The following is a 6648-nucleotide window of genomic DNA, read 5'->3' on the forward strand; positions in this document are numbered from 1 at the left end:
TCATAAAGTGAGTTTGACATTTTCCATTTGGTTGGTTCATTTGAATACCAGCAGAATGTTTTTATAGTTCAATATCTATACTGAGACACACAAAGTGAGTAGTTCAAGATGTTTTCTATAGCAAACACCTTTAATATTCTTTTTTCTTCCATTTTCTAATTCTGTCCTCAAAGTTTTGCTTATCACAAATCTAATCTATAATCTGTATATTACCAGTTTTTTTTTTTTTCTCACTCCATGTCTTCCCATTTACAATACAAACCAGGCACAGGGCCTGGGCTGGGCTGTATAGGATAGGTTAACTTTGCTTTCTCTTTCTATACAGTCAGTGTAAGATCTTGGCCAGTGGTAAGCACCAGGAGGCCTGGTAGTTGAGTTTGAACTCAGAAGTGATAATGCCTGTAATCTTAATGGATATATAAATTAATGGAAACAGGCACACAAAAACATGTTATGTTTGCAGTTACCACAGTACATTAAAAGGACAGTGCTCCTATCATCTGCAAATCACCAGTCTTAATGGATTTGTAGATTGATGTAGAGCTAGAACTAAATGTAGTTGATGAGAGCAAAATCAAGTCATCTTGTGTATGATAAATATGCAGTCTTCATTTCATTCTTCCATTCTGCCAACATTTATTGGAGACCTTTTAAAGGGCAGGCCCTATTCTAACTAGTGAGAATACATCACTAACAAAAGAGACACGAGGCCCCACCCCAGGGGAGCTGACTATTTAGTGGACTTAATAAAAAATGTCAAGAAACTGATTTTTTTTTCAATACTGGGGTTTGAATCAGGGCCTACACCTTGAGCCACTCAACCAGCTCTTTTTTGGGTTTTTTTTTTTTTTTTTTGAGATAAGGTCTTGGGAACTATTTGCCCTGGCTGGTTTTGAACTGCTATCCTCCTGATCTCTGCCTTCCCAGTAGCTGGAATCACAGGTGTGAGCCACTGATGCTTGGCTTGAACTCCGCTTCTATGCAAAGGAGAGAATTGACCAGAATCTCAATGCATTAGAGAGTTACAGCATGGTGTGGTTACCAGGCCACTGGATTTGCAATCAGGAGACATGGTTGTAGTGTTATCTCTCCAAATCTCCTTGCCATATTTTGGTTCTAAGTTTTCTCATCTATTATGCAATGGTGGTTAATTTCTTCATCTCAAAGTCCATTTTGGATTGAACAATGAAACAGTCTATTATTCTATGATAGATAACAGACTCTTACTTGTTCAATTATGAAAAACATACATACAATGAAAGGTTTAGATCACAGGAATTTATTTATTTAATATTTATTTAGTTTTGCAGTGCTAGGGAAAGAAATCAGAGGTTGCACATGCTGGGTAAACTCTCTGCCACTGAGCTATACCCCCAGCCCAGGTTTATTTTTAAGTAAAGAAATATGTAAGAGTCATCCTAAACTCATACACCTTCTGTAGCTATGATATAGTATAGAATTACATATTATGTTGGGAGCAATGATGAAGCATTGCAGGATGCTGAATCAGTAAGGGAAGATTTAATTACATTCATTAGACTACTTATTAAAGCAGAAAATGGACTGAGGCAATTTAGAGAGAGAGAAAAAAATGTCTTCTCATTAACCCATAGTTAATCAGAAACCCAATTAACCAGTATACTCTCCTCCACAATCTGACAATTTTTAGACCTACTTATTCTTCTTTACAGCCATGGCCAAATCACTGATCCAGATCCCAGCCATTCCACATCTACACTGCGAAATCAATGGATTCTTTCTCCCTCAAACTATATGAAATGCTTCCAGCAAGACAATCACTTCAGCAAATGGAAACAATCATTTCTGTAAGAAATAGATGTGAGTGAGATCATAAGATTCTGAGTTTTGCTTTACAACACTCTAGCTATATCTACTAAGTATGTGTGGACTTGAAAACACACAAAAATAAGAAACGAAACAGTTGTTTTCCAAGTGTGCTTTCTATTTCCCTAGATCTTAGTCTTCCTAGTTTCTAAATGTCTGGAAGCATTAACGCTGCTTAAGAATGGTCTCTGGAACATGCACCTCACTCAGGAGGCTGAGGTGCAGAAGGGCTGCCCCCTCATTGCCATGTCTGAGAATACAAAGCTAAAGCAAACTCTGGAATTTTAGTGGCCAGTTAAACTGGCCCAACTCCACAGAACAATAAAGCAAGATTTGAAAGCAGGTTTGGTCTTGAAATCAATATTTGATTGTAACATCGAGGGAGAATTTTAGGCTAGGCCTACTATAGTAATTCTGTAGACTCGTGTCAATCTGAACTCTTTCCAAAATTATAACTTTGTGGATGCTCTTCAGACCAGTCATTTTCCTTAATTTTATGAGGAAATCTCATTTCTTTGATCAGGAATATCTCCTCAGGAGCTATTGCTGTCCACAATAGCAGTTCCATTCTGTGAAAACACTATACACTGCCCTCCCATCCCCGCAACATCCTCCTTGTGACTTTAAATTAAACCCTTTCCTCCATCTTCTTGTCTCCACTATTTCCTTTCTTTGGGCAATTGAGTCAGTCTTTTAGAGACATCATTTTTATTCCTTCTCCCTCCTAGTTCCCATTTACTTCTCACTCTTCTAAAACACCTTTCCTCATTATTCAACCTGTCCACCTTAACATTTGTATTAAGCAAGTAGTGCATGTCCAACACTGTGCGAGGCATTGCTCCAAAGATATAAGAGATCTTGGCTTGGTGCCTGCAGTCCTTAGGCTTAGAGTCTAGTCATGGATACAGCTAACCTATCAGAGGAAATAAACCAGTGTGGAAACCATTACAGTAACCCAGTGATCTTGGTTATCAGTGTAACTCTAGAGCTCTAAGCAGCTAGTAGAAGTAGAAAACGAGCGACTTTGCCAGGAAGGAGTCCATGAAAAGATGAAAAATTAGTATATAACATTATGGTGATGCAACCCTGTTCCGCCAACACAAACCTCTCTGTAATCAAGTACAAATATACCAGACAAGAAACCTGATGTGTTAATTAATGCCTGACTCACGGGTACCATATAAAACAGAACTCTTTCCAGGACATATATTACAGCAGGTGCCATCCCAGACAAGCACATGTTAATAAAGTGTTAATAAAGAGACTTGGGGACAGCCATGGTTTTACCCTGATCAGGATGGCCACAGACATTATCTTTACTCTCATCACCAGGCTTGCTCAAGCCTCTTCACTTAGTCTCCTTCCAGTTTACCCAAGTTTCACAACGTGGAGGTTTGGGATTTCTGATCTGAAACAGATGCTCCACCCAGGCCCTCTCCCAGGGATGTCTACTGAGGTTAGCCACCCAGGAAGGCCGAGGACGTCCGCACGGAAGAACGTGAGGACGTGCTGCCCCCTGCAGGACATGCTGATGCCTGCAGTCCCGCGATCGGCTAGGACCGCGTCCTGTGCTTTTCCCGGCGCTGTGGCGTTTCTCCCCGCCATGCGCCATGCGGCGCTGCTGTTCCAAGTGATGTCCAGCCAGCTAAGGGCAGGAAAAACTTGGTGACAGCCAGAATGAGAAGGGATGGAGAGGGCGCCAGGGAAATAGGAGGAGGGTGAGGTTAAGGAAGAAAGCTAGCAGGCATTCTGCCAGATGAGGCTTCTCCAGCATCCCCCATCTCTGACCCATTTCAGTGAGAAATTTACCCCTACTTCCAGTAATTCATTCTGGGATGGTTTGATCCAGTCGTTCCCAAACCTGAACAACAGAATCACCAGAGGAACTGGTGTAAAGATGCAGATTTCCAGATTTTATCCCAAGACACTGATTCATAAATTTGGGGAGGGGCCCAGCCAGCTTTCTCTTTAAATTCTTAGGAAGACCATTGGTGTATTGTTCATAAAAAATAAAGGGAAGATATGGAGCTATTTTAAGAGGAATTAGTCCTTGCAGGACTCTGTGAACACAGCTCCTGTTTCTCAATTCAATAAAAAAAAAATTTACGGAGAGTGGACAATGTGCCCGTGAGACTCTAGGAAATAGGCCACAGTTTATTGAGCATACCCAACATATCCTTTGGGATCTGACTGCTGAGAATGGACTCTGTTCCGTGTTTCCTGCAGCCTGTTCGTATAAAGGCTTAGTGACCCAACAGATTGCTGGTTCCTAGAATCAGTCCCACAGCCCCCTCTGTGTGCTGAGCCTCCCCGAGAGGAAACAGGCCCTGACTATCTTTAGCACCATTCATATCTGGTTTTGGGTCTTCACGCAACAACTCACTCACTGTGGGACTAAAAAGTTTCCTAGCCTTTCCGGACCCTGATTGCAATAGGACACAATCACATGAAGGTTATTATAAGACTCAGTTGTGACCCAGTGATGTCCTGGTGTTCAGTGAGCGTTAGCTCTTGATAGCAGTGGGGACAGTGTTTTCTCTACAACTTCCCTCCTGCGTCTCTGGGATCTGAACCCTCTAATAGCCTTCTTTGAAGACAGCCATTTGACTCACCTTTAGTAAGTAGCCTGTGAAGAAAGGAAAGCAAAGAACATGTCCTTCCTCCCTAGAATCAAGGCAGGTGGATAACATCAACATACTTATGCATCCCAACTTCTCCTTCCCACCCCTCTTCTATGTCAGAATGATATCCTTGGAACTTACCGTCCCTCCAAGGGCTTTCAAACTTTGGAGCAACAGAGTGCAGGACAAAGTGGGAGCATATTAAAGTGCTGTTTCCTGAGTGACTTGCAAGTTTGTGATTAAGTTCACCTGGTGTGGAACCCAGGAATCTACAACCCCCCTAAACCACACTTGGAGAAATGTAGCCTTAAAAATTGCCTAGTCTGTATCTGTGGAAACCAAGGATGTTGTTAAATAGACTGAAATGCATAGAGTACCCCCCCCTACAGCCAGGAGAAATTTTACCTAGTCCCAGGTATTTGTGCTAAAGCTTTCAGGGGCCAAGCAGACAGTGCACGAATATAAAAGGGCTGAGGGTAGGGAAGAAGGGAAAATGGGAGCTGGCTTACCAAATGGAAGAGGAAAGCGTATGCCCTTTGTGTCTTCTTTACCTGTTGAAATCAAATTTCAGTGCATTTTGAAACCATTTTCTAGCCAAATAAAATTTGCTTCTGAGCCCAGAGAGACAAAGGGACTTGCTCAGTCACTCATCTTACAGTGGAACTGAGCCCAGAACCTCCTGCTCTGGTGATGCCCTGGTGACTCTGCCATGTTCCAGCCTCATGGGCAGAGCCTGATGGCCTTTGTCTTTGGCCCAAGACTAAGCCCACACCCAGCTGAGGAGAAGGAAAACAGCCCTGAGGAATCCCAGGCCAGAGATTCTCCGTACCCTCCTCCATTACCCAAACAGGCCTTTCTTAGCAAAGGAGCCTAGAGTTCCTTGTTTAGGTCTTTGTCCTGTAGTCCTGAGGCTGAGATCCTCAAGTGTGCTGTGATGGATCTGAGCTCTAGATCAATGTTAGTTTTCGAAGCAACCAGAATCACTTTGTATCCTTCCTGAGAGAGCTATCCGTTTAGTAACTTTGGTCAATCCCAAGAACTGTCCGGCTGCAGTGTTCCTTGGAGATATCCCCAATATATCGTTAAGTGGAAAATCGAATTGTGCTAACATTGTAGATAGTAAAGTGTTATAAAAATACACTTGTAGTGAAAGGATAGAAAATGCTTGGAAAGATATATACTTAAGTCTTAACAGTAAATACCCCAGGGGAGGGGAACAGGACTGGGAGAGGAGAGAATTCCATTTTTATATTAAATACTTCTGGATTAAAAAAAATAAGCAAAGTATATCATTTTTTGTGCATTGTTTCCAAAAATCACATAAGGATTTTCAATGGATGGCAGTGATAGCAGCAGTTATTTAATTCCTCCAAACACCTCATAAGTAGTAGAAGAGCAAGTGCATCACCAATGTAAATATTATCTCACAATTACAATCAGGAGCAATTAATAAAGAGAACTAAAGGGAAAATTAGTTCAGGTGTGTGTTTGCCATGTCAGTCTTTCCAGCTTCATCTCCAGATGTCTGCATCTTCCTCACTGCCCAATCTCTGTTTTCACCCCTTGCCTCCCCAACTTACCTAAGTGCTCCAGCTGCATGGACAATTGCCTGTTCACTCACCTGATTCTCATTCAGAATAAGAACCCTGTCCTTTTGATTGTCTCTCCAGAACCTAACACATACTATGCATTATTGCAATATGAATCTGTAATATTCATAGACTAATGAAATCTTATGGTACTTCCAACTTACATATGCTGTTGTAGAAATATAAGTTGGTACAACCACTATGGCAGTTTCTTGCATTAAGTATATATCTAACAAATGATCTAGAATTCCATTTCTAAGCATTTATCCAAAATAAATGAAAATCTTTATCCACATCTACATCTATATCTATGTCTGCTACAGTTTGGATCTTTCATGTCCCCAAAGTCCAGTATGTTAAAGGCTTGGTCCCCAGGGGAGTATTGAAACCCTTAAGAGGTGGGGCCTAGTGAGGGGTCTTTAGGTCATTTGTGCATTCCCTTGCACGGTGTTGTGGGACCCTCAGGCCCCTTCTACCTCTTTTTTGCTTTCTGGCCATGGGGTGAGCAATTTTTCTCTGCCACATGCTATTGTTACAATGAGTTGCCTCACTGCAGGCCTAACTAATCATGGACTGAAACTTCTAAAACTACG

At 41.7% G+C, this 6648-nt stretch overlaps 1 non-coding gene across 1 annotated transcript; it reads right to left on the bottom strand.

Moving 5' to 3' along the window:
* Positions 1 to 235: 235 nt before the first annotated feature.
* LOC141425349 (small nucleolar RNA SNORA51) lies at positions 236 to 365 on the bottom strand. The gene has a single exon (XR_012450409.1). It is a non-coding gene; the product is annotated as a small nucleolar RNA SNORA51 (small nucleolar RNA).
* Positions 366 to 6648: the final 6283 nt, after the last annotated feature.

The sequence above is a fragment of the Castor canadensis genome, chromosome 7, assembly GCF_047511655.1.
Source record: "Castor canadensis chromosome 7, mCasCan1.hap1v2, whole genome shotgun sequence".
Taxonomy (NCBI): Eukaryota; Metazoa; Chordata; class Mammalia; order Rodentia; family Castoridae; genus Castor; species Castor canadensis.